Genomic DNA, 27226 nt, shown 5'->3' with positions numbered 1-27226 from the left:
AATGAAGGTACATGGAGCTTCAAAACATCAAGGGCACCAACAAGTTTGCAGCGATGGGGGGAATGTGGTGATAGAGGCATATCGACGACCTTGAATGAGCATGGCATTGGAAGATGAATGTTGGTCAAGCTACACCGGGTAAACGTACATTTTTGGCTGAAGAAACATGTGTTTCAATGTGAGCTAATGGAAGAAGCCATGGAGTCGAAGCAAAACATTTCGACAATAAGACAAATATTCTTAAAAGCATCAGACAGCATGAAAAAGAAATGAACTGCTTTAATATCCACTTAAAATTTATGTTGAATATCAGATGGATTTTTTTTATTGACTCCATTTTTCAATCATGTTGATCTAAAAATGTTAACTGCATTAATTAATACTAACCAGAAGTAGACTTTGTAGTAAATGGTTTGATGATTGTCTGTATCTGGAACATCCCTTTTCCTTCTCGAACGAAGATCGTACCAACCTATGTTACCAAATTGTGAGTCAAACGGACGGGACTCGTCATCTTTAAATTCCTCATCAAAATTAGTGTAATCGTATGGTTCTGTGCAATAAAAGAGAAAGAATAAACTGGTTTCCCACAATTTTGCTGATGTTTACGAACAGAATGCACAAATTCAAAAGTGTGAGCTGGCATGTCTGTTTCCTCCAACCTGTTTAAATTGTTCCATTCAATGTGAAATTTTAGATAAGTTTTAACACACAGGTCTGTTTGATCTGTGCCACCGCCTTCAGAGTGTATTCAGTTCTATTGGTCATACATGCTTTCCCCCTCGTCCAGAAATGCATTTCTTGAAGTGTTCAATGAGATTTGATTTTAAATCTTATCATTATATTCTTTTGATTCTCAATCATCAACGAATCTGATGACACCGTCATTCCATGCAGTGCACAGTACGTCAAACAGGAGTCTTACTCTTGTCATGAGCAGTGAGGTAGTATGGGGTCAGAACTGTCTCATAGTTTATCACAAAATTCTTTATATAGGGCTATGTCGAGTCATGCAGTTCATTTTATTTGACACGCTATTTCTTTTCTTCACAAATATGCTGGATTTAAAGTGATCTTCACCCTCTTTTAAAATGAATCCAATGTCCAGCCATCTGTAAAACTGGCATATCCAAATTGTAATTTGAGTTCAGTGTTACACAAATATATTACTTTTTTAAAAATTGTATTCGAGTCAACATTAACATTTCATTCCCTGACACCAGGTGAACTTACTTTTAAATTCCAGTTTTCCTTCGGTATTAACGGAGAGGTGAGCCTTTTTGCAAGCACCGAAAGGCTGCACCAGTTTATGGTAAAACTTGCGGAACTGTAAGTTTCACAAATATGTTCCTATTAAACACGAATTCCTATTGAAGCAGTATTAAGCTAAGTTTGTTCAACTAGACAGCAGAAGTGGTCAAGATTTTAAAAGCAAGTGACTATTTTGAAGAGGAGTCATTCTTCAAACTAAATTCCATCTTGGTGTGTGTGAGTCCATAGGTTCCTCATTCTCAACGAACTATTCAAACTGTCGTGCAATTACTGAAACAAGTCAGACTAAAATAGTACTCACTTATTACCATCCCACCGACCTTCCCCAGCACCAACCCCCGCACCCCCCACCCCGCCCCGGCCCGACCACGCGATTTGTTTCTGAGCTCCCTTCCACCCTCCATTTCTGAGGAAGAATCCTGACCCAAAACCTCACCTTTCTTGAGCCTCTGATGCTGCCTGCCCTGCTGTGTTCCTCCAGCTCCACAATGCGTTACTTCAGACACCAACATTGGCAGTTCTTACTATCTGGATAACTCATTCTCACCTTGTAACAAATGATTTATAGTCATTTTCTTTTCAGATTACTCAAGTACATGTATATACATAAATATACATATAACACTTTTATGCCTGAACCACTAACCTAGAGGATATTTTAAAATAGTCTCTTCATATTTGCATGAAAGAGAAATCATCAGGGTCATAACTTTCATTTTAGGAATAACTCGAACATTCAAAGTACTCACAGTCAGTGTCCCATTTCCTTGACCAGTCAATTTGATGTGAATCTTTTGTCCAAGTGGAAACTATAACAACAATTATATTTTATAATTAAACTCTTGATTGCATCACCAATATTTCCTTGTCTGTTTGAAACCTAAGATAATGAAATAATCATGGACAGTATGGCCAACAGTGTAATTTAATGTGTGTTACGGCAACTGAAACATTGGATATTTATTTTAATGGCCTACCCCCAGACCTAGCTCTGTACTTTGCCAGGATACTAGTCCCAATATGATTCTCGTCGAGCCTATACCACCAGAACAACTCCCTCCTTCCCCACACCGAGGCCAATGTCCCATGAATTCAAACACATTTCTGCCATGCCACTATTTGAACAAAGCATTTCCATCTATAATTATGTTCACACTGTGCCAAATTGCTCAGATAATAATCCAGAGATTATTACCTTTCTGGTTCTGCGTTCTCACCTCAGCACTCATAATCCCTCAGCAGAATCTCTTTCCTCTTTCTTCCATATCAATGGTACCAGTGTGTACCACGATAGCTGGATTTCTACTACTCCCACTTCAAGTTCCTTTGTAGCCGAGATGGAGTATCCTGAACCTGGGCACCAGGCAGGCAACACTACTTTCGAGACTCTCGATCCTCATCACAATGAACAATGTTCATTCCCCAAACTATACTACCTCTGATTATAACTACATTTCACTTTTTATCCCCTTTTGAATGTCCCCCTGTGCCACAGTGCTATAGCCAGTTTACTCATCTTCCCTACACCCTGCACTCTCATCCACACAGGAAGAAATAATCTCAAATCTGTGAGATAAGATCAAAGGCCAAGGTTCCTTCTGCACTACATCCTGGATCCTTCCATCTGCCCTGTTCTTTGTCACAGTCTCACGTCCCTGGCCACTGACCAAGTTTCAGCTAGTTAATCGAAGGTGGGTGTGACTGCCTCCTGAAGCAGAGCATTCCCAGGTAACTCTCCCCCACATGATTTGTTGATTGGTCGAAACTGAACTTCCAGTTCATCAACCCTGAGCTGGAATATGGGGTCTGACCACTCCCCTGTCATGTAGGTATAAATCATCATCTGGCATCTCCATTTCAATTACTTCAATCTTAATTTGATTTTAAAAACATTCTGGTCCCTTAGTTTGTAGCCTGTAAATATTTCCCTGATTTACTTTCAATCTGAAAGTTACCGATAATTGATCTTAAACCAGTAGCTATCACCAACCAATGAGCCTGGTTCGCCCTCTGGGTCCCTGATTCTGGCTTCAAATTACCCTGTTTCGAAAAAAAAATGCTTATGAACTGTCAGGCTAAAAAAAGCACAGAAATAGCACCTCTTGCACTCTGCACAGACATTGCCACCAAAATGTGCATTCACTCCAGATGTGATCTCTCCTTCCAGTACATGCAAAGCATACTGATCCCTAGCAATATACTACCTTCAAAACCTCAGCTCTTCGCTTTTGAGTACCTTCTCAAATGCGTTCCCCAAGTCCAAACACAACACATTTACTGGTTTTCCTCTATTAATTCTCCTTCCAAAACTTGCTCCAAAAACCCAAACAAATTAGCCAGACATAATTTCTCTTTCAGCAGGCTATGGTGATTCTGTTTGATTAGATTATGATTTTCCAAATGTCCTGCTATTATTTTCTTCATCGCTGATTGCCACATATTTCCAACAATAGATGTTAGACTGGTTCGGTTGTAGTTATCTTCTTTTTGCCTCTCTCCTTTTTAAATAGGGATGTCACATCGGCAGTTTTCCAGCCCTCAGATGCTTCTCTCGAATCTGAACCTTTTTGGGAAATTACAATCAACGCATACACCGACTCTGAAGCTCATTGTTTAGAATCTTAGAAAGTAAACCATCACGGCAAAGAGTCCAATCTGCTGTTACTCCCTTAGATTGTCTACTACTACTTCTCTGATGGTAGTGATGGTGTGGTACTGATGTTTAAGATTCCCCCCCATATTCTTTAGTAATAAGGGGATCCTTGAAGTATCTTCCACTGTCAAGACTACCCTTTTCTCATTATCACTGATAATGGGAACTGCAGATGCTGGAGAATCCAAGATAACAAAGTGTGGAACTGGAAGAACACAACAGGCCAAGCAGCATCTCAGGAGCACAAAAGCTGACGTTTTGGGCCTAGACACTTCTCTCATTTTCGTTGTTTCTTGATTTAAAAATTAACCTGGCCATCTCAGCCTAGCATATGATTAATGGCATTACCTCCAAAGCCTTCTCTGCTAAAGTGTTCAATAAATTGAAAGAAGTAATTCTTCCCTGAATTAATAGGCAACCAATTGGAAAATGAAGCCTCTGGTTGTAAAATCTTTCACAAATGCGAGTAATCTCTACGGATGTACACTATCAAGCCTCTTAAGAATCTTAAATGTTGAAAAAATAAGATTTTTTTCAATCTTATAAACTCCAATGAATGTAGTCCCAGCCTGCCCAACTTTCCTAAGCATAGTAATCCCCTCCGCCATTTCCGAAATCAACCCAGTCAACATGAGGTGTACGGCCTCCGCAGCACTCGCTCTGTGGCCGTACATGACTTGTAAGTTACCATCCTGCTGCTACGACTCTACTTCTATTTACGATGCAGTCCTCTGTGCATCCTAACATACTACCCTTGAACACATGGGCTCTTTTCTTTTGAGACACCTTACGAGCTGTACCTTATCAAATGCTTTGTTGAAATCTCAATTGTCTACATCAACTGGTGGTCCTTCATCAGTAATGTTTGTTTCCTTCTCAAAGCACTGTCGCAAGTTTGTCAAGTATTATTTCCCCGTTATGAAAGGATGTTAACTCTGTAGGATGTTATAGCACACTCAGTACCCTGTTATTTCATCTTTCATTGCCGGCACAAACATGTACCCAGGTTGACCTAAATTGGCAATACTTGCTCACTATTTTGTCGAAGTATCTTTGTAATAATGGTGTTATGTTCACAATCTTTCAATCCTCTGAGAATTTTCCACAATCTAAGGTTTCTCAGAAGATTATCATCAGTGCCTCCATTGTATCTGTAGCTGCATTGTTCAACATTAGAGGATACAACTCATCATACCCCTTGGATATTTTCTCTTCTGATTGGAGTCATGTTTGGAATTCTGTGCAGTGACATTCACTTTTAACAGTTTGCTAAATACTACCAGGAACAGAAATTGTGATCCAGCTGCAACTAAACTAAAGCTTTCAGCACAGAAGGAAGTCTTTCAATTCATTATGAACCTCATAACTCCTGAAAAGGGCAATACAATTTGCGTCAGTCCACAATGTTCTTTCTCCAACATCCTGTGATGCATTATCTGTATTTCTTCAATTTACCACAGAATCTGTTTCAATCACCCTTTCAGCGATACGCATGACAACAATTCAGCATTTTTAGTCCCCCTGTAGCCTCCGTTGCACATGTGCATTGTTGGATGATTATTTATTTGGGTGCCTGCTTTATTGCTCAAATGGATAAAGGTAAATTGGTGTTCTTTTGTCATCAGAACTATTGCTTCCTCTCTCTCATCTTCCTTGTTTTATCCCTCTGCTGGAATATTTAATTTGTCAACATACCTGAAATATGTTGTTGAACGGATTGGGTTTTGTAACATTTCATTCCCCACGGACCATCTACTGATACTGTTGCTTGTTCTAACAGTTATTATCTCGCAGAGTGGAAAATGTAGATTGAAAGCAATGGAACATTATCGATGAAGAAGTTGATGCATAAATTGCTGCGATCTTCCAAACTACAAACTCACCTTCAATTCTTGCTCAGTCAGAGTATTATGCCTGCGCAAATGAATCGTGTTCTCAATGGGACTTCCAAAAACATGGAATTGAATTTGCATATTGATTTCTTCTTCCCTCTGCAGAAATGCAATGTAGTATGGTGATGAAGCTTCCAAGGCAATGATTGTGTCCTTCAATGAACAGAAAAGTGACTTTTAGATTCATGGAAATATTTCAGTACTTCTAAAGACATGAAAGGCAAACATTCTCGCTGCATGCTGGCCAAGTCTGCAAGACTAGGTCATGACACAGTCTCATTTTATCGTATCTTTCTGATTTTACATGCCATGGGATAATCATTGCAGTGTAACAGAAATGTTGATCATGGAAATTTATCACTTGTTTTCATAAATAATGGCAAATTTTCAACATCTTGCAATTGTATGAAGGCTCAGTCTCATCACACCTTGCCTAATGCACAAGGACATTCTTGCACTGCTTTGAATGTTGGGGCTCAAACAAAACACAATCATGACACAAATGCATCAACACGCCACTTTCAATAGCATCTGGTATCCTTGCTGGGCACTGGAGGGGTTCTGGAGACTGGCGAGTGGATAAAGTCTGTTCAAGCAAGAAAACAGGGACTTTCCAGGAAACTACAGACTGATGAGTGTCTCATGTCTCAAAAGTATGGGCTAATAAGGATGAGCCAGCATGGAATTATGCGGGGCAGGTTATGTCTTACTAAGTCAGTTGAATTTTTCAAGGAGCTGACAAGGGTGATCGATTAGGGGAGAACAGTTGATAACATTTACATGGATTTTACAAAGGTTTTCAACAAGGTCCCTCATGATATGCTCATCCAGAAGATTAAGATCCATGCGATCCATGGTGACTTGGCCTGCCCATATAGGGCAGGCGGTAGCGGTGGAAGGCTATCAAAGATAACACAGTATAGGGCTGGAGGAACGCAGCAGGCCAGGCAGCATCAGCAACGTCAGCTTTCCTGTTCCTCTGATGCTGCCTGACCTGCTGTGTTCCGCCAGCTCCACACTTGGTTAACTCTGATTCCAGCATCTACAGTTCTTGCCGTCTCAGTGGTGGAAAGTTGTTTCTCAGGCTGCAGCTCAGTGACGAGTGTGTTCCGCATGGATGTGACTTCTGCTGTTTGTGATATATATATAAATGACTGGGTTGTAGATCAGGGATAAGTAAGTTTGCAGATGATATGAGGACCAGTGGACTTGTGGACAGCATGGAAGGTTGTCAAAGGACACAGCAAGATACAGACCAATTGCAAACATGAGTGGAGAAATGCCCGATGGAATTTAATCTGGGCAGGCATGAGGTGCTGCATTTTAGGAGACCTAGTGTTAAGGAAAGGGATACAGTTAATGGCAGGACCCCAAACAGCAGTGATGTCCAGAAGGATTTCTGCGGTCCTATACCATAGCTCCCTGACAGTAGCCACACAACTAAATATGGTGGTCAAGGCGGCATATCGCATGCTTGCCTTTATTCATAGGGGAACTCAGTGTAAGAGTTAGGATGTCACATTGCAGCTTTAGAAGACTTTGGTGAGACCACACTCAGCGTATTGCATTCAATTCTGGCCGCCACATTACACGAAGGATGTGCAGGCTTTGGAAAGGGTGCAGAAGAGATTTACCAGCATGCTGACTGGAATAGAGGGTATGAACGAGAAGGAGGAGCTGGAAAAACTCTTCGTTTTCTCTGGAGCAGTAGAAGCTGAGGGCAGACTTGATCGAAGTCTATAAAATTAGGAGATACATAAATACGGCTAACGGTGAGAAAATTTCTCCCCCGGAGTTGAAGTGTTCACTATTAGGGGGCATGCATTAAAGCTGAGAGGGGGCAAGTTCAAAAGGGATGTAAGGGGCAAATATTTCACACTGAGTATGTTAAAAGTGTGGAATACATTGCCTGGGGTGGGAGTGGAGGCAGATTTGATAAAAGCATTCAAAAGGGACTTTTAGAAAAGCACATGAATATGCAAGGAATGGAGGGCTATGGATCAAGGGCAGGCAGAAGGGATTATTTCATTCGTTGTCATGTTTGGCCCAACATGGTGGGCCAAAGGGCACATTCCTGTTGCTGTGGTGTTCCAAGTTTTGTGCTCACCTGTGTCGTGATTGCAAAAACTAGGAGTGGAAGATTTTTTGAGAAGCGTTTGGGAATATTATTTCATGTAAGGACAAACGGGATAGGATTAGGTGACAATGCACAAACACATTTTGGAGCCCATGATGAATCATAGGGACCTGACAAGCACCAATGATCAGCGGGATCTTAGGATCTTGATGTTTGTGCCTGTTGATCCCCCAATGCAATGGACTAGTTATTTGAAGTGGTTTGGAAGGCATCTTGGACACTTGTCTTTATTACACTTCATATTAAGTGACAGAGTTTAAGAATAGGCAGGGTATGTGCATAATGTTGGTCAGGCCCAACAGTGATGTCAACGGTGAGAAAATACAGTGAGACTTGGACAACGATCAGGCTTGGCCTGATAAAGGATAAGTTATATTTGCACCATACAAGTGCTAAACAGCAATCAGCTCCAACAAGAGAGAAAATGACCATATCAAAAAAATTCCATGCCCTTACCCTCACATCATCCTCACATTTATTTTTTTTGAAATGTGCAAGTGCTATGTAAGCCATGCAAGGCTACGGGCCAGGTGTTGGAAATGAGGTCAGAACAATTCAGTGCGTGTCCTTGACTGTCACAGAATCCATGAGCTTAAGAATTTATTTCTCCTGTATTGTCGACCACTGAGGTGCTTGGCTATCCACTTCATCAAGGTTAACACTGATCTAAAACTAAACTGGAACGGTTATATAATCAGCAGTAGCCAGGTCCGTGGTACAACCCGCCCTGCTGTGGGACAGGGTCAGGCAAATCCAAGTGAGTGATTGTGGTTGGAGACTCATTCGTTGGGTGCATAGTTGCTGCAGCCACATTTGAGACACCAGGGCTGTGTGTTGCCTCCCTGGTGCCACGGTCAAGGACATCTCTGAGTGGTTGCAAGAAATTCTTAAGGGGGAGGGTGAGCAGCCAGAGGCTACTGTGCACATTGGTACCAATGACATAGGCAGAAAGAGGGATGAGATCCTGCGGACTGTGTACAAGGAGTTAGCAAAGAGGCTGAAAGGCAGGACTGAGAGGGTAATAATTTATGGGTTGCCACGAGTGCCACATGTTAGTGAGTTAAGTCAGAGAAAGATAGGTGAGATGAATGCATGGTTAAGGACCTGGCACAGGGGGCAGGGTTTCGTGTTCATGCATAATTGGGACCGCTTCTGAGCAAGGGGTGACCTGCGTCAGAGGGATGGGAGGCAAGAGGCTGTGAGCGGGTCAGGACTCCAGGGGACAGTTGATGTGAGCTTGTCAGGTCTGCAGGGGCAAGTTGCTGTGAGCGGGTCAGGACGGAGTGGGCAGGTCGCTGTGAGCAGGATAGGCCTGCAGGTCAAGTCGCTCTGAGCGGGTCAGGAAGGAGGGGGCAAGACGCTGTGCTGCTATGCATGGAGGCGGCCAGTCGCTGAGAGTGGGTCAGGACGGAGTGGGCAGGTAAGGCTTTGAGCGGGTAAGGATACAGAACATAGAACATTAGAGCACAGTACAGGCCCTTTGCCCCTCGATGTTGTGCCGACCTGTCATACCGATCTCAAGTCCATCTCACCTACACTATTCCATGTACGTCCATATGCTTGCCCAGTGACGACTTAAATGAACCTAAAGTTGGCGAATCTACTACCGTTGCAGGCAAAGCATTCCTTTCCCTTACTACTCTCTGATTAAAGAAACTACCTCTGACATTTGTCCTGTATCTTTCACCCCTCAATTTAAAGCTATGTCCCCTCGTGCTCGCCGTCACCATCCTCGGAAAAAGGATCTCCCTATCCACCCTATCTAACCCTCTGATTATTTTATATGTTTCAATTAAGTCACCTCTCAACCTTCTTCTGTCTAACGAAAACAGCCTCAAGTCCCTCAGCCTTTCCTCGTAAGACCTTCCCTCCATACCAGGCAACATCCGAGTAAATCTCCTCTGCACCCTTTCCAAAGCATCCACATCCTTCTTATAATGCGGTGACCAGAACTGTACAATACTCCAAGTGCGGCCGCACCAGAGTTTTGTACAGCTTCACCATAACCTCTTGGTTCCGGAACTCAATCGCTCTATTAATAAAAGCTAAAACACTGTACGACTTCTTAACAGCCCTGTCAACCTGGGTGGCAACTTTCAAGGATCTGTGCACGTGGACACTGAAATCTCTCTGCTCATCTACACTACTAACAATTTTACCATGAGTTCAGTACTTTGCCTTCTGGTTACTCCTACCCAAGTGCATAACCTCACGCTTGTCTGCATTAAACTCCATTTGCCACCTCTCAGCCCAGCTCTGCAGCTTATCTCTGTCTCTCTGCAACCTACAGCATCCTTCATCACTATCCACAACTCCACCGACCTGAGTGTCGTCTGCAAATTTACTAACCCATCCTTCTACACCCTCATCCAGGTCATTTATAAAAATGACAAACAGCAGTGGACCCAACACCGACCCTTGCGGTACACCACCAGTAACTGGTCTCCAGGATGAACATTTCCCATCAACTACCACCCTCTGTCTTCTTTCAGCAGGCCAATTTCCGATCCAAACTGCTGTATCTCCCACAATTCCATTCCTCCGCATTTTGTACAATAGCCTATTGTGGGGAACCTTATCAAAAACCTTGCTGAAATCCATATACACTATATCAACTGGTTTACTCTCATCTACCTGTTTGGTCACCTTCTCCAAGACTCAACAGGGTTTGTGAGGGATGACCTTCCCTTCATAAAACCATGCAGAGCCACTCACAGCGGTTCAGGACTTTAGGGGCAAATAGTTGAGAGTGGGTCAGGACGGAGGGGACCAGCGGTTGTGAGCGGGTCAGGGCCGCGGGGGCAAGTCCCTGCGAGCGGGACAGGGCTGCTGGGGCCAGTCCCTGTCAGCGGGTCAGGGCTGCAGGGGGCCAGCCGCTGTGAGCGAGTCAGGGCTGCCGGGGCCAGTCGCTGTCAGCGGAACAGGGCTGCAGGGGCCAAGCCGCTGTGAGCGGGTCAGGGATGCGGGGGCCAGCTGCTGTGAGTGCGACAGGACTGCAGGGGGCAAATCCCTGTGAGCGGGTCAGGACTGAGGGCGCAAGTCGCTGTGAGCGCGACAGGACTGCAGGGGGCAAGTCGCTGTCAGCGGGTCAGGGCTGCGGGGGCAAGACGCTGTCAGGTGGACAGGGCTGGGGGGGCCAGTCCCTGTGAGCGGGTCCGGGCTGCGGGGGCCAGCCGCTGTCAGCGGGACAGGGCTGCTGCGGCAAGTCCCTGTTAGTGGGAGAGGGCTGCGGGTCCAGCCACTGTGAGCGGGACAGGGCTGCGGGGGCCAGCCGCTGTGAGCCGGTCAGGGCTGCGGGGGCCAGTCCCTGTGAGCGGGTCAGGGCTGCGGGGGCCAGTCCCTGTCAGCGGGGCAGGGCTGCGGGGGCCAGTCCCTTTGAGCGCGAAGGGACTGCAGGTGGCAAATCTCTGTGAGCGGGTCAGGGCTGCGGGGGCCAGTCCCTGTCAGCGGGACAGGGCTGGGGGGGCCAGTCCCTGTGAGAGGATCAGGACGGAGGGGGCAAGTGGCTGTGTCGAGGAGGATGGGGAAAGGAGGAGGAGGGTGGGGAAAGGAGGAGGAGCCGGAGGAGGAGGAGATGATGGGGGAAAGGAGGAGTGTCGGGGAGGTGGAGGAGGAGGGTGGGGCGTAGGAGGAGGAGGGGTGTCGGAGGGAGGAGGGGGGTGGGGTCAAGGAGGAGGAGTGGGGTTGGGGGGAAGGAGGAGGGTGGGGGTGAGAGGAGGAGGCGGCAGGTGGGGGGAGTGGAGGAGGCGGCGGGTGGAGGGAGTGGAGGAGGAGGCGGGTGGGGGGAGTGGAGGAGGAGGCCGGTGGGGGGAGTGGAGGAGGAGGAGGCCGGTGGGGGGAGTGGAGGAGGAGGAGGAGGAAGAGGGAGAGGGAAAGGAGGAGGATGAGGAGGAGGGTGGTGGGGGGGAGGAGGAGGAGGAGGGGGAGAGATAATGGGAACTGCAGATGCTGGAGAATCCACGTTAACGAAGTGTGGAGCTGGATGAACACAGCAGGCCAAGCAGCATCTCAGGAGCACAAAAGCTGACGTTTCGGGCCTACACCCTCCATCAGAGACGGGGATGGGGTGGGGGAACTGGAATAAATAGGGAGAGAGGGGGAGGCGCTACCGAAGATGGAGAGAAAGCAAGCTTCAAAATCTCCCCTTCCCCCACTGCATCCCAAAACCAGCTCAGCTCGTCCCCTCCCCACACTGCATCCCAAAACCAGCTCAGCTCGTCCCCTCCCGCCATGGCATCTCAAAACCAGCCCATCCTGTCTCTGCTTCCCAAACCTGTTCTTCCTCTCACCCATCCCTCTGTCCCACCTCAAGCCACACCTCCATTTCCTACCTCTACCTCAACCTGCCTCCTTGATCTATCCATCTTCCCTGGACTGACCTATCCTCTCCTGACCTCCTCACCTATACTCTCCTCTCTACCTAACATTTTTTTTCCATCTTTGGTCCGCCTCTCCCCCTCTCCCTATTTATTCCAGTTCCCTCTCCCCATCCCCGTCTCTGATGAAGGGTCTAGGCCCGAAACGTCAGCTTTTGTGCTCCTCAGATGCTGCTTGGCCTGCTGTGTTCATCCAGCTCCACACTTCGTTAACGTGGATTCTCCAGCATCTGCAGTTCCCCTGATCTCTCCTCCTCCTCCTCCTCAACTCCTCCATTGCCCCCCAGAACACTCCTCCTCCTACTCCGTGTTAACAAAGGAGGAGAAAGAGGAGGGTTGGGGGAAGGGAGGAGGAGGAGGGTGGCGGGGGAAAGGAGGAGGGTGGTGGGGGAAAAGGAGGAGGGTGGGGCAAAGGAGGAGGGTGGGGGCAAAGGAGGTGGTGAGGGAGGGTGGTGGGGAAAGGAAGAGGAGGGGAGGGGTGGAAGGAGGAGGAGGGGAGGGGGTGGAAGCCGGCGGAGGGGAGGGGGTGGAAGGAGGAGGAGGGGAGGGGTGCAAGGAGGAGGAGGGGAGGGGTGCAAGGAGGAGGGAAGGGGGTGGAAGGAGGAGGAGGGTGGGGGGTGGAAGGAGGAAGGTGGTGGGGGGGAAGGAGGAGGAGGGACGGGGGGAAGGGAAGAGGAGGAGGGAGTCGGGGTAGGTGGAGGGTGGGGGCAAAGGACATGGGGGAGGAGGAGGGTGGGGGGGTTGTGAGCGGGTCAGGACTGCAGGGGCCAGTCCATGTGAGCGGGTCAGGGCTGCGGGGGGCCAGTCCCTGTAAGCGGGTCCGGGCTGCGGGGGCCAGCCGCTGTGAGCGGGACAGGGCTGCGGGGGCCAGTCCCTGTGAGCAGACAGGACTGCAGGGGGAAAATACCTTGAGCGCAACAGGACTGCAGGGGGCCAGCCACTGTGAGCGGGTCAGGGCTGCGGGGGCCAGTCCCTGTGAGCAGACAGGACTGCAGGGGGAAAATACCTTGAGCGCGACGGGACTGCAGGGGGCCAGCCGCTGTGAGCGGGTCAGGGCTGCGGGGGCCAGTCCCTGTGAGCGGGTCAGGGCTGCGGGGGCCAGTCCCTGTGAGCGGGTCAGGGCTGCGGGGGCCAGCGGCTGTGAGCGGGGACAAGGCTGCGGGGGACAGTCCCTGTGAGCAGGACAGGGCTGCGGGGGACAGTCCCTGTGAGCGGGACAGGGCTGCTGGGGCCAGTCCCTGTGAGGGGGACAGGGCTGGGGGGGGCAGTCCCTGTGAGCGGGTCAGGGCTGTGGGGGCCAGCCACTGTGAGCGGGTCAGGGCTGCGGGCGCCGGTCCCTGTGAGCGCGACAGGACTGCAGGGGGCAAATCGCTGTGAGCACGACAGGACTGCAGGGGGCAAATCGCTGTGAGTGGGTCAGGGCTGCAGGGGGGCAAATCGCTGTCAGCGGGTCAGGACTGCAGGGGTCAAAACGCTGTGAGGGCGACAGGACTACGGGGGCAAATCGCTGTGAGCGCGACAGGACTGCGGGGGGCAAATCGCTGTGAGCGCGACAGGACTGCGGGGGCCAGCCGCTGTAAGCGGATCAGGGCTGTGGGGGCCAGCCGCTGTAAGCGGATCAGGGCTGCGGGGGCCGGTCCCTGTGAGAGCGGCAGGACTGCAGGAAGCAAACCGCTGGGAGCGGGTCAGAGCTGCCGGGGCCAGTCCCTGTGAGGGGGACAGGGCTGCGGGGGCCAGTCCCTGTGAGGGGGATAGGGCTGCGGGGGCCAGTCCCTGTGAGGGGGACAGGGCTGCGGGGGCCGGTCCTTGTGAGAGCGACAGGACTGCAGGGGGCAAATCGCTGTGAGCGGGTCAGGGCTGCAGGGGGCAAATCGCTGTGAGCGGGTCAGGACTGGAGGGGGCAAATCGCTGTGAGCGGGTCAGGACTGCAGGCAGCAAATCGCTGTGAGCGCGACAGCACTGCAGGGGGCAAATCGCTGGGAGCAGGTCAGGGCTGCGGGAGCCAGCCGCTGTGCGCGGGACAGGGCTGCGGGGGCCAGACCCTGTGAGCGCGAGAGGACTGCAGGGGGCAAATAGCTGTGAGCGCGACAGGACTGCAGGGGGCAAGTTGCTGTGAACGGGTCAGGGCTGCGGGGGCCAGCCGCTGTGAGCGGGATAGGGCTGCGGGGGTCAGTCCCTGTGAGCGGGTCAGCGCAGCGGGGGCCAGTCCCTGTGAGCGGGTCAGCATTGAGGGGGCAAGTCGCTGTGAGCGGGTCAGGGCTGCGGGGGCCAGTCACTGTGAGCGGTCAGGGATGCGCGGGTCAGCCGCTGTGAGCGTGAAACGGCTGCAGGAGCCAGTACCTGTGACGGGGTCAGGGCTGAGGGGGCAAATCACTGTCAGCAGGTCAGGGCTGAGGGGGCAAATCGCTGTGAGCGGGTCACGACTGCAGGGGGCAAATCGCTGTGAGCACGACAGGACTGCAGGGGGCAAATCGCTGTGAGCGTGATAGGACTGCAGGGGGCAAATCGCTGTGAGCGCGACAGGCCTGCGGGGGCCAGTCCCTGTGTGCGGGTCAGGGCATGAGGGGCCAGTCACTGTGAGTGGGTCAGCATTGAGGGGGCAAGTGGGTCAGGGCTGCTGGGACCAGTCCCTGTGAGCGGGTCAGGGCTACAGTGGGCAAGTCGCTGTGAACGGGTCAGGGCTGCGGGGGCCGGTCCCTGTGAGAGCGACAGGACTGCAGGGGGCAAATCGCTGTGAGCGGGTCAGGGCTGCAGGGGGAAAATCGCTGTGAGCGCGACAAGACTGCAGGGGGCAAATCGCTGGGAGCGGGTCAGAGCTGCTGGGGCCAGTCCCTGTGAGGGGGACAGGGCTGCGGGGGCCAGTCCCTGTGAGGGGGACAGGGCTGCGGGGGCCAGTCCCTGTGAGCGGGTCAGCGCAGCGGGGGCCAGTCCCTGTGAGCGGGTCAGCATTGCGGGGGCAAGTCGCTGTGAGCGGTCAGGGCTGCGGGGGTCAGCCACTGTGAGCGGGAAACGGCTGCAGGAGCTAGTAACTGTGAGGGGGTCAGGACTGAGGGGGCAAGTCGGTGTGAGGGGGACAGGGCTGCGGGGGCCAGTCCCTGTGAGGGGTACAGGGCTGTGGTGGCCAGTCCCTGTGAAGGGGACAGGGCTGCAGGGGCCAGTCCATGTGAGTGGGTCTGGGCTGCTGGGGGCAAATCGCTGTGAACGGGTCAGGGCTGCGGGGGCAAATCGCTGTGAACGGGTCAGGGCTGCGGGGGCCAGTCCCTGTGAGTGGGTCAGGGCTGCGGGGGCAAATCGCTGTGAGCGGGTCAGGGCTGCAGGGGCAAATCGCTGTGAACAGGTCAGGGCTGCGGGGGCAAGTGGCTGGGAGAAGAGTGGGTGGGGAAAGGAGGAGGAGGAGGAGGAGGGGGTGGGGGTGAGGAGGAGGAGGAGGGTGGGGGTGGGAGGAGGAGGAGGTTGGGGTGGGAGGAGGAGGGTGGGGGTGAGAGGAGGAGGAGGAGGATGGGGTGAGAGGAGCAGGAGGAGGGTGGGGGTGAGAGGAGGAGGAGGGTGGTGGTGAGAGGAGGAGGTGGAGGAGGAGGGTGGGGGTGAGATGAGGAGGGGGGTGGGGGGTGGGAGGAGGAGGGTTGGGGTGAGAGGAGGAGGAGGAGGGTGGGGGTGGGAGGAGGAGGAGGAGGTTGGGGTGAGAGGAGGAGGACGAGGACGAGGAGGAAGAAGGTGGGGGTCAGAGGAGGAGGAGGAAGGTGGGGTGAGAGGAGTAGGTGGAGGAGGGGGGTTGGGGTGAGAGGAGGAGGAGGGTGGGGGTGGGAGGAGGACGAGGAGGGTTAGGGTAGGAGGAGGAGGGTGGGGATGAGAGGAGGAGCAGGAGGGTGGGGTGAGAGGAGGAGGATTGGGGGGGAGGAGGAGGAGGGGGTGGGGGGAAAGAGGAGGGTGGGGGTGAGAGGAGGAGAAGGACGTGGGGGTGAGAGGAGGAGGAGGAGGTTGGGGTGAGAGGAGGAGGAGGAGGAGGGTGGGGTGAGAGGAGGAGGAGGAGGATGGTGGGGTGAGAGGAGGAGGAGGAGGAGGAGGAGGGTGAGAGGAGGAGGAGGAGGGTGGGGGTGAGAGGAGGAGGAGGAGGGTGGTGTGGGAGGAGGAGGAGGAGGGTGGGGTGAGAGGAGGAGGAGGAGGAGGAGGGTGGGGTGAGAGGAGGAGGAGGAGGGGGGTGGGGGTGAGTGGAGGAGGAGGAGGAGGGTGGTGTGGGAGGAGGAGGAGGAGGGTGGGGTGAGAGGAGGAGGAGGAGGAGGAGGAGGAGGAGGGTGGGGTGAGAGGAGGAGGAGGAGGGGGGTGGGGGGTGAGTGGAGGAGGAGGAGGAGGGTGGTGTGGGAGGAGGAGGAGGAGGTTGGGGGTGGGAGGAGGAGGAGGTTGGGGTGGGAGGAGGAGGGTGGGGGTGAGAGGAGAGGAGGAGGAGGAGGATGGGGGTGAGAGGAGGAGGAGGAGGGTGGGGGTGAGAGGAGGAGGTGGAGGAGGAGGGTGGGGGTGAGAGGAGGAGGAGGGTGGGGGTGGGAGGAGGAGGGTTGGGGTGAGAGGAGGAGGAGGAGGGTGGGGGTGGGAGGAGGAGGGTGGGGTGAGAGGAGGAGGAGGAGGGGGGTGGGGGTGAGTGGAGGAGGAGGAGGAGGGTGGTGTGGGGAGGAGGAGGAGGGGGGTGGGGGTGAGTGGAGGAGGAGGAGGGGGGTGGGGGTGAGAGGAGGAGGAGGAGCAGGAGGGTGGGGTGAGAGGAGGAGGAGGGTGGGTGGGGAAGGAGGAGGAGTGGGCTGGGGGGCAATGGAGAGTTGAGGAGGAGGAGGAAGAGGAGGAGGAGGAGGAGAGATCTGGGGAACCGCAGATGCTGGAGAATCCACGTTAGCAAAGTGTGGAGCTGGATGAACACAACAGGCCAAGCAGCATCTCAGGAGCACAAAAGCTGACATTCGGGCCCAGACCCTCTATCACAGACGGGATGGGGAGAGGGAACTGGAATAAATAGGGAGAGAGGGGGAGGCGCTACCGAAGATGGAGAGAAAACCAAGCTTCAAAATCTCCCCTTCCCCCACTGCATCCCAAAACCAGCTCAGCTCGACCCTCCCCCAACTGCATCCCATCCTGTCTCTGCTTCCCAAAACCTGTTCTTCCTCTCACCCATCCCTCTGTCCCACCTCAAGCCACACCTCCATTTCCTACCACTACCTCATCCCGCCTCCTTGACCTGTCCATCTTCCCTGGACTGACCTATCCTCTCCCGACCTCCTCACCTATACTCTCCTCTCGACCTCTTTGTTTTCTTTCCATCTTCGGTTCGCCTCTCCCTCTCTCCCTATTTATTCCAGTTCCCTCTCTCCATCCCCGTCTCTGATGAAGTGTCGAGGCCCGAAACGTCAGCTTTTTGCTGCTTGGCCTGCTGTGTTCACCCAGCTCCACACTTGGTTAACGTGGATTCTCCAGCATCTGCAGTTCCCTGATCTCTCCTCCTCCTCCTCCTCCTCAACTCCTCCATTGCCCCCAGCCCACTCCACATCCTTCCCCCCGACCCTCCTCCTACTCCGTGATAACAAAGGAGGAGAAGGGGGAGGGTGGGGGGGAGGGGAAATGAGGAGGGTGGGGGGAAAAGGCAGGAGTGTGGGGGGGAAAGGAGGACGGTTAGGGGCGAAAAGGAGGAGGGTTGGGGCGAAAGGAGAAGGGTGATGGGGAAAGGAGGGGGTGGGGGGGAGGGGAAAGGAGGCGGGTGGTGGGGGAGGGGAGAGGAGGAGGGTGGGGGTAAAGGAGGACGGTGGGGGGGGAAGGAGGAGGGTGGGGGGGAAGGAGGAGGGTTGGGGGGAAAGGTGGAGGGTTGGGGGGAAAAAGTGGAGGGTTGGGGGGGAAAAGGAGGAGGGTGGGGGAAAAAGGAGGGTGGTGGGGTTTAAGGAGGAGGGTGGGGGGAAGGAAGGAGAGGTGGGAGGGGCAAGGAGGAGGGTGGGGGAGGGAAGGAGGTGGTGGAGGAGGGTGGTGGGGAAAGGAAGAGGAGGGTGGGGGGGGAAGGAGGAGGAGGGTAGGGGATGGAAAGGGAAGGAGGGTAGAGGAGGGAAAGAGGAGGGTGGTTGGGGGAGAAGGAGGAGGAGGGTGGGGGAAAGAGAAGGAGGGTGGGGGGGGAAGGAGCACGAGGGTTGGGGGGGGAAGGAGCACGAGGGTCGGGGGGGGGGAAGGTAGGAGGAGGGTCGGGAGGGGGAGGAGGAGTCGGGTGGGGGTTTTGAGAGTGGGTCAGGGCTGCGAGGGCCAGTCCCTGTGAGCGGGTCAGGGCAGCGGGGAACAGTCCCTGTGAGCAGGTCAGGGCTGCGGGGGTCAGCTGCTGTGAGCGGGACAGAACTGCAGGGGGCAAATCGCTGTCAGCGGGTCAGGGCTGCGGGGGCCAGTCCCAGTGAGCGGGTCAGGGCTGCGGGGCCAGTCCCTGTGAGCGCGACAGGACTGCGGGGACAAATCGCTGTGAGCGGGTCAGGGCTGAGGGGGCCAGTCCCCGTGAGCGGGATAGGGCTGCGGGGGGGCCGGTCCCCGTGAGCGGGACAGGGCTGCGGGGGGGCCGGTTCCCGTGAGCGGGACAGGGCTGCAGGGGGCCGGTGCCCGTGAGCGGGACAGGGCTGCGGGGGGCAGGTCCCCATCAGCGGGTCAGGGCTGCAGGGGGGCCGGTGCCCGTGAGAGGGTCAGGGCCGCGGGGGGCAAGTTGCTGTGAGCGGGTCAGGATTGCAGGCGCAAGTGCCCGAGAGCGGGTCAGGACTCTAGGAGCAAGTGGTTGTGAGCAGGGTGGGGGGAAGGAGGAGGAGAGTTGGGGGGAGAAGTAGGAGGAGGAGGGTTGTGGGGGGGGAAGGAGGAGGGTTGGGGGGATGGAGGAGGGTTGGGGGGGGAAGGAGGAGGGTTTGAGGGGGGAAGGAGGGGGATGGGTGGGGGAAGAAGGAAGGTGCGTGTGGAAGGAGGAAGGTGGGGTGGAAGAGGAGAGTTGGGTTGAGGGAAGAGGACGGGGGTTCGGGGGAGAGGAGGAGGAGGAGGCGGGTTGGGGAGTGGAGGACGAGGAGGCGGCGGGTCGGGGGAGTGGAGGAGGAGGCGGGTGGGGGGAGTGGAGGAGGAGGAGGGAGAGGGAAAGGAGGAGGATGAGGATGAGGAGGGGTGGTGGGGGGATGGGGTGGGGGGAACTGGAATTAATAGGGAGAGGGGGGGAGGCGGACCGAAGATGGAGAGAAAACAAGCTTCAAAATCTCCCCTTCCCCCACTGCATCCCAAAACCAGCTCAGCTCGACCCCTCCCCCGATCTGCATCCCAAAACCAGCTCAGCTCGTTCCCTCCCGCCACTGCATCCAAACTTGTTCTTCCTCTCACCCATCCCTCTGTCCCACCTCAAGCCACACCTCCATTTCCAACCTCTACCTCATCCTGCCTCCTTGACCTATCCATCTTCCCTGGACTGACCTATCCTCACCGACCTCACCTATACTCTCCTCTCTACCTATCTTGTTTTCTCTCCATCTTCGGTCCGCCTCTCCCCTCTGTCCCTATTTATTCCAGTTCCCTCTCCCCATCCCCGTCTCTGATGAAGGGTCTAGGCCCGAAACGTCAGCTTTTTGCTCCTGAGATGCTGCTTGGCCTGTTGTGTTCATCCAGCTCCACACTTTGTTCACGTGGATTCTCCAGCATCTGCAGTTCCCATTATCTCTCCCCCTCCTCCACATCCTCCTCCTTTCCGTCTCCCTCCTCCTCCTCCACCACTCCCCCCACCCGCCTCCTCCTCCACTCCCCCAGCCGCCTCCTCCCCCTACTCTCCCCCCAACCCCCCTCCTCCTCTCCCCCGAAACACCCCTCCTCCTCCTCTCCCCCAAACACCCCTCTCCTCCACTCCCCCAAACCCCCGTCCTCTTCCCACAACTCCCCTACTCCTCCTTCCCCCAAACCCTGCTCCTTACCTCCCAACGCTCCTCCTACTCCTTCCCCACAGCCCTCCTCCTACTCCGTGATAACAAAGGAGGAGGAGGAGGGTGGGGTGGGAGGGGGGAGTAGGAGGAGGGTTGGGGGGGAGGGGGAGTAGGAGGAGGGTTGGGGGGGAGGGGGAGTAGGAGGAGGGTTGGGGGGGAGGGGGAGTAGGAGCTGGGGCACGTCGCTGCGAGCAGGTCAGGACCGCTGGGGCATGTCGCTGTGAGCGGGTCAGGACCGCTGGGGCACGTCGCCGTGAGCGGGTCAGGATGGAACGGGCAAGTCGCCGGGAGCGGGTCAGGACGGAGCGGGCAAGGCACCGGGAGCAGGTCAGGACCGCTGGGGCATGTCGCGGGAAACGGGTCAGGACGGAGCGGGCAAGTCGCCGGCAGCGGGACACGACCGCTGGGGCACGTCGCCGGGAGCGGGTCAGGACCGCTGGGGCACGTCGCTGGGAACGGGTCAGGGCGGAGCGGGCACGTCGCCGGGAGCGGGTCAGGGCCGCTGGGGCACGACGCCGGGGGCGGGTCAGGGCCCGCTGGGACACGTCGCCGTGAGCGGATCAGGGTGGCGGGGGGCATGTCCCTGTGAGTGCAACAGGACTGCGGGGGCCAGCTGCTGTGAGCAGGCCAGGGCTGCGGGGGCAAATCGCTGTCAGCGAGCCATGGCTGCGGGGGCCCAGTCCCTGTGAGCGCGACAGGACTGCAGGGGGAAAATCGCTGCAAGCGTTCAGGGCTGCGGGGGGCCAGTCCCTGTGAGCGGGTCAGGGCAGCGGGGGCCAGCCACTGTGAGTGGGACAGGGCTGCGGGGGGCCAGCCTCTGTGAGGGGGACAGGGCTGCGGGAGCCAGCCGCTGTGAGCGGGACAGGGCTGCGGGGGCCAGCCGCTGCGAGCACGCCAGGGCTGCGGGGCAAATCGCTGTCAGCGAGCCAGGGCTGCGGGGGCCAGTCCCTGTGAGCGACAACAGGACTGCAGGGGGCAAATCGCTGTGAGCGGGTCAGGGCTGTGGGGGCCAGTCCCTGTGAGCAGGTCAAGGCTGCGGGGGCCAGACCCTGTGAGCGCGACATGACTGCAGGGGGGAGATTGCTGTGAGCGGGTCAGGGCTGCAGGGGCCAGTCCCTGTGAGCGGGTCAGGGCTGCGGTGGCCAGTCCCTGTGAGCGGGTCAGGGCTGCGGGGGCCAGTCCCTGTGAGCGCGTCAGGGCTGCGGGCCCAGTCCCTGTGAGCGCGTCAGGGCAGCAGGGGGCCAGCCGCTGTGAGCGGGTCAGGGCTGCGGGGGCCGTACCCTGTGAGCGGGTCAGGGCTGCGGGGGCCTGTCCCTGTGAGCGCGACACGACTGCAGGGGGGAAATTGCTGTGAGCGGGTCAGGGCTGCAGGGGTCAGTCACTGTGAGTGGGTCAGGGCTGCGGGGGCCAGTCCCTGTGAGTGGGTCAGGGCTGCGGGGGCCAGTCCCTGTGAGTGGGTCAGGGCTGCGGGGGCCTGTCCCTGTGAGCGCGACACGACTGCAGGGGGGAAATTGCTGCGCGGGTTAGGGCTGCGGGGGCAAGTCCCTGTCAGCGGGCCAGGGCTGCGGGGGCCAGTGCCTGTGAGCTCGACAGGACTGCAGGGGCCAGCCGCTGTCAGAGGGACAGGGCTGTGGGGGCCAGTCCCTGTGAGCGCGACAGGACTGCAGGGGCAAATCGCTGTGAGCGGGACAGGACTTCAGGGGGCAAATCGCTGTGAGCGGGTCAGGGCTGTGGGGGCCAGTCCCTGTGAGCAGGTGAAGGCTGCGGGGGCCAGACCCTGTGAGCACGACACGACTGCAGGGGTGAAATTGCTGTGAGCGGGTCAGGGCTGCAGGGGCCAGTCCCTGTGAGCGGGTCAGGGCTGCGGTGGCCAGTCCCTGTGAGCGGGTCAGGGCTGTGGGGGCCAGTCCCTGTGAGCGGGTCAGGGCTGCGGGGGCCAGTCGCTGTCAGCGGGACAGGGCTGTGGGGGCCTGTCCCTGTGAGCGTGACACGACTGCAGGGGGAAATTGCTGCGAGCGGGTTAGGGCTGCAGGGGCAAGTCTCTGTCAGCGGGCCAGGGCTGCGGGGGCCAGTGCCTGTGAGCTCGACAGGACTGCGGGAGCCAGCCGCTGTCAGAGGGACAGGACTGCGGGGGCCAATCGCTGTGAGCGGGACAGGACTTCAGGGGGCAAATCGCTGTGAGCGGGTCAGGTCTGCGGGGGCCAGTCCCTCTGAGCGCGACAGGACTGCGGTTGCAAATCGCTCTGAGTGGGTCAGGGCTGCGGGAGCAAATCACTGTGAGCGGGTCAGGGCTGAGGGGGCCAGTCCCTGTGAGCGGGTCAGGACTGAGGGGGCAAAGGGCTGTGAGCGGGTCAGGGCTGCGGGGACCAGTCCCTGTGAACGCGACAGGACTGCAGGGGGCAAATCGCTGTTAGCGCGACAGGACTGCAGGGGGCAATTCGCTGTGAGCTGGACAGGGCTGCGGGGGCCAGTCCCTGTGAGCGGGTCAGGGCTGCGGGGGCCAGTCCCTGTGAGTGGATCAGGGCTGCGGGGGCCAGTCCCTGTGAGCAGGTCAGGGCTGCGGGGGTCAGCTGCTGTGAGCGGGACAGAACTGCAGGGGGCAAATCGCTGTAAGCGGGTCAGGGCTGCGGGGGCCAGTCCCTGTGAGCGGGTCAGGGCTGCGGGGCCAGCCGCTGTGAGCGCGACAGGACTGCAGGGGGCAAATCCCTGTGAGCGGGTCAGGGCTGCAGGCGCCAGTCCCTGTGAGCGGGTCAGGGCTGCAGGGGCCAGTCCCTGTGAGCGGGTCAGGGCTGCAGGGGCCAGTCCCTGTGAGCGGGTCAGGGCTGCGGGGGCAAATCGCTGTGAGCGGGTCAGGGCTGAGGGGGCCGGTCCCCGTGAGCGGGACAGGGCTGTGGGGGGCCGGTGTCCGTGAGCGGGACAGGGCTGCGGGGGGCCGGTGCCCGTGAGCGGGACAGGGCTGCGGGGGGCCGGTGCCCGTGAGCGGGACAGGGCTGCGGGGGGCCGGTGCCCGTGAGCGGGTCAGGGCTGCGGGGGCCAGTCCCTGTGAGCAGGTCAGGGCTGCGGGGGCCAGTCCCTGTGAGCGGGTCAGGGCTGCGGGGGGCCGGTGCCCGTGAGCGGGTCAGGGCTGCGGGGGGCTAGTTGCTGTGAGCGGGTCAGGATTGCAGGCGCAAGTGACCGAGAGCGGGTCAGGACTCCAGGAGCAAGTAGCTGTGAGCAGGGTGGGGGGAAGGAGGAGGAGTGTTGGGGGGAGAAGTAGGAGGAGGAGGGTTGTGGGGGGGAAGCAGGAGGGTTGGGGGCGGCAGGAGGAGGGTTGAGGGGGGAAGGAGGGGGGTTGGGTGGGGGAAGAAGGAGGGTGCGGTGGAAGGAGGAAGGTGGGGTGGAAGGAGGAGTGTTGGGGAGAGGAGGAGGGGGGTTGAGGGAAGAGGACGGGGGTTCGGGGGGGAGGAGGAGGAGTGGGGTTGGGGGAGAGGAGGAGGAGGAGGCGGGTTGGGGGAGTGGAGGACGAGGAGGCGGCGAGTCGGGGGAGTGGAGGAGGAGGCGGGTGGGGGGAGTGGAGGAGGAGGAGGGAGAGGGAAAGGAGGAGGATGAGGATGAGGAGGAGAGTGGTGGGGGGCAGGAGGAGGAGAGGGAGAGATAATGGGAACTGCAGATGCTGGAGAATCCACGTTAACAAAGTGTGGAGCTGGATGAACACGGCAGGTCAAGCAGCATCTCAGGAGCAAAAAGCTGACGTTTCGGGCCCAGACCCTCTATCACAGACGGGGATGGGGTTGGGGAACTGGAATAAATAGGGAGAGGGGGGGAGGCGGACCAAAGATGGAGAGAAAACGAGCTTCAAAATCTCCCCTTCCCCCACTGCATCCCAAAACCAGCTCAGCTCGTCCCCTCCCCCGACTGCATCCCAAAACCAGCTCAGCTCGTCCCCTCCCCCCACTGCATCCCAAACCTGTTCTTCCTCTCACCCTCTGTCCCACCTCAAGCCACACCTCCATTTCCTACCTCTACCTCATCCTGCCTCCTCCTCCTATCCATCTTCCCTGGACTGGCCTATCCTCTCCTGACCTCACCTATACTCTCCTCTCTACCTATCTTGTTTTCTCTCCATCTTCGGTCTGCCTCTCCCTCTCTCCCTATTTATTCCAGTTCCCTCTCCCCATCCCCGTCTCTGATGAAGGGTCTAGGCCCGAAACGTCAGCTTTTTGCTCCTGAGATGCTGCTTGGCCTGCTGTGTTCATCCAGCTCCACACTTTGTTGACGTGGATTCTCCAGCATCTGCAGTTCCCCTTATCTCTCCCCCTCCTCCTCATCCTCCTCCTTTCCGTCTCCCTCCTCCTCCTCCTCCACTCCCCCCACCCGCCTCCTCCTCCACTCCCCCCACCCGCCTCCTCCCCCTACTCTCCCCCCCAAACACCCCTCCTCCTCCTCCTCTCCCCCAAACACCCCTCCTCCTCCTCTCCCCGAAACCCCCATCCCCTTCGCACAACTCCCCTCCTCCTCCTTCCCCCAAACCCTGCTCCTTACCCCCCAACGCTCCTCCTACTCCTTCCCCCACAGCCCTCCTTCTACTCCGTGATAACAAAGGAGGAGGAGGAGGGTCGGTGGGGGGGGGGGTGAGTCGGAGGAGGGTTGGGGGAGAGGGGGAGTAGGAGCTGGGGCACGTCGCTGCGAGCGGGTCAGGACCGCTGGGGCACGTTGCTGCGAGCGGGTCAGGACCGCTGGGGCACGTCGCCGTGAGCAGGTCAGGACGGAACGGGCAAGTCGCCGGGAGCGGGTCAGGACGGAGCGGGCAAGGCGCCGGGAGCGGGTCAGGACCGCTGGGGCACGTCGCCCCGAGCGGGTCAGGACCGCTGGGGCACGTCGCCATGAGCGGGTCAGTGCCGCTGGGGCACGTCGCCGTGAGCGAGTCAGGACGGAACGGGCAAGTCGCCGGGAGCGGGTCAGGACGGAGCGGGCAAGGCGCCGGGAGCGGGTCAGGTCCGCTGGGGCACGTTGCCGTGAGCGGGTCAGGGCGGAGCGGGCAAGTCGCCGTGAGCGGGTAAGGGCCGATGGGGGCACGTCGCCGTGAGCGGGTCAGGGCGGCGGGGGCATGTCGCCGTGAGCGGGTTAGGGCGGCGGGGACACGTCGCCGTGAGCTGGTCAGGGCAGAGCGGGCTCGTCGCCGTGAGCGGGTCAGGGCCGCTGGGGCACGTCGCCATGAGCGGGTCAGGGCGGCGGGGACACGTCGCCGTGAGCGGTTCAGGGCGGCGGGGGCACGTCGCCGTGAGCGGGTCAGGGCAGAGCGGGCACGTCGCCGTGACCGGGTCAGGGTGCAGCGGGCACGTCGCTGTGAGCGGGTCAGGGCCGCTGGGGCACGTCGCCGTGAGCGGGTCAGGGCAGAGCGGGCACGTCGCCGTGAGTGGGTCAGGGCGGAGCGGGCACGTCGCTGTGAGCGGGTCAGGGCCGCTGGGGCACCTCGCCGTGAGCGGGTCAAGACAGCGGGGGGCAAGTCGCTGTGAGCGTCTCAGGAGTGCAGGGGCAAGTTGAACCGGTCAATTCAAATATGAAATTACATGAAAGACAGCGATGAATTTAAAGCATCAAGAGGAAAGGGATTTGGAATCGAGCATTAGTTCATGGGGATGGAGCAGCCCTTGGAATATCACCTTCAGTTCTGGTCGCTTCATTACAGGGAGGATGTGGAAGCTTTAGAGAGGGTGTGGAGGAGAGTTCGCAGGATGCTGCATGGAATGGACGGCAGGTCTTATGAGGAAGGGTTGAGGGGGCGAGGACTTTTTTCATTGGAGCAAAGAAGAATGAGAGGTGACTTGATACAGGTATACAAGATGATGAGAGGCATAGCTGGAGTGGATAGTCAGATATTTTTTCCCAGAGCAGAAATGACTATTACAAGGGGAAGAAATTTTAAGGTGACTGGAGGAAGGAATAGGGGAGATGTCAGAGCTAAGTTCTTTACACAGAGAGTGGCTGGTGTGTGGAATGCGCTGCTGGCAGTGGTAATGGAATCAGATACATTTGGAGACTTTTAAGCGACTCTTGGATAGGCACATGAAGGACAGCAAAATGAAGGGTATGCAGGGTAGTTTGATCTTAATGGGATAATAGGTCGGCACAACATTGTGGGCCGAAGGGCCTGTATTGTTCTTTGTTCTATGCTCAGCCAAAGGTTCTTTTCTTTTGAGGACAGGGTAATTGATTGTAGTTTTTAAAGACACAACTGGAGGACAGAGAAAGATATCAAGGAAGGCTGCACGTTAGTGACAGTATCAACAAGTCCTCAGCAGATGTACGCTCTGAGTAACTACACTGTTTTGAAGGCGAGAGGACCAATGATATCAGTTAAGCCCCTCTTGTTTTTGTACTGTGTACTTCTGACATATGCGCAAATGGACAACCTCACTCTCCTGCAAAGCTGCAGACTGAATAATGCTGCAATATTTGTCAACTCCCAAATGGGCATTGATAGATTAGTAAATCTCACATCAATCAACTTACGTCTCAAGGTTCTCGCCTTCTGGAACTGTTTGTACTGGTAAATAACCCAAGCGAGGATGTTTGGCAAAGTATTTCTTTGATCTGAACTTATTTTTCAGCACCTTGGTGAAATCACGCACATCTTCACCTGATGTTGTCTAAAAATGTAAAATCAATCAAATTTAGTTAAGAATTAATAATGAACCAATCTACTCAACTCACTCTATAATCCATGCTATCCCTGCTAAATGTCTTTGAGGATGTACAACGAAAGAGTCTGCAATTCTGAGGGATAAACTCGGCCATCTTTCTGTAAGATTATGATAAAGGTTAGATATGTCTGAATGTGAGTTTCGAACAATTAAGCTTGAGTTTCATAGAGTCATACAGCATGAAAAAAGATCCTTCGGTCCAACCAGTCTACGTTGATCACAATCCCAAACTGAACGAGTTCCACCTGCCTGTGCTTGGCCCATATTTCT

General features: G+C 56.1%; 1 long non-coding RNA gene across 1 annotated transcript; it reads right to left on the bottom strand.

Annotated features, from left to right (window-relative positions):
* Positions 1-393: 393 nt before the first annotated feature.
* LOC132208048 (uncharacterized) lies at positions 394-26898 on the bottom strand. Its single transcript, XR_009444161.1, has 5 exons — positions 26766-26898; positions 5809-5970; positions 2022-2081; positions 1709-1819; positions 394-553 (listed from the first exon to the last, which is right to left on the bottom strand). It is a non-coding gene; the product is annotated as an uncharacterized LOC132208048 (long non-coding RNA).
* Between the last annotated feature and the right edge of the window lie 328 nt (positions 26899-27226).

This window comes from Stegostoma tigrinum, unplaced genomic scaffold, assembly GCF_030684315.1.
Source record: "Stegostoma tigrinum isolate sSteTig4 unplaced genomic scaffold, sSteTig4.hap1 scaffold_266, whole genome shotgun sequence".
Taxonomy (NCBI): domain Eukaryota; kingdom Metazoa; phylum Chordata; class Chondrichthyes; order Orectolobiformes; family Stegostomatidae; genus Stegostoma; species Stegostoma tigrinum.
This window is presented reverse-complemented; position numbering and strand designations above follow the sequence as displayed.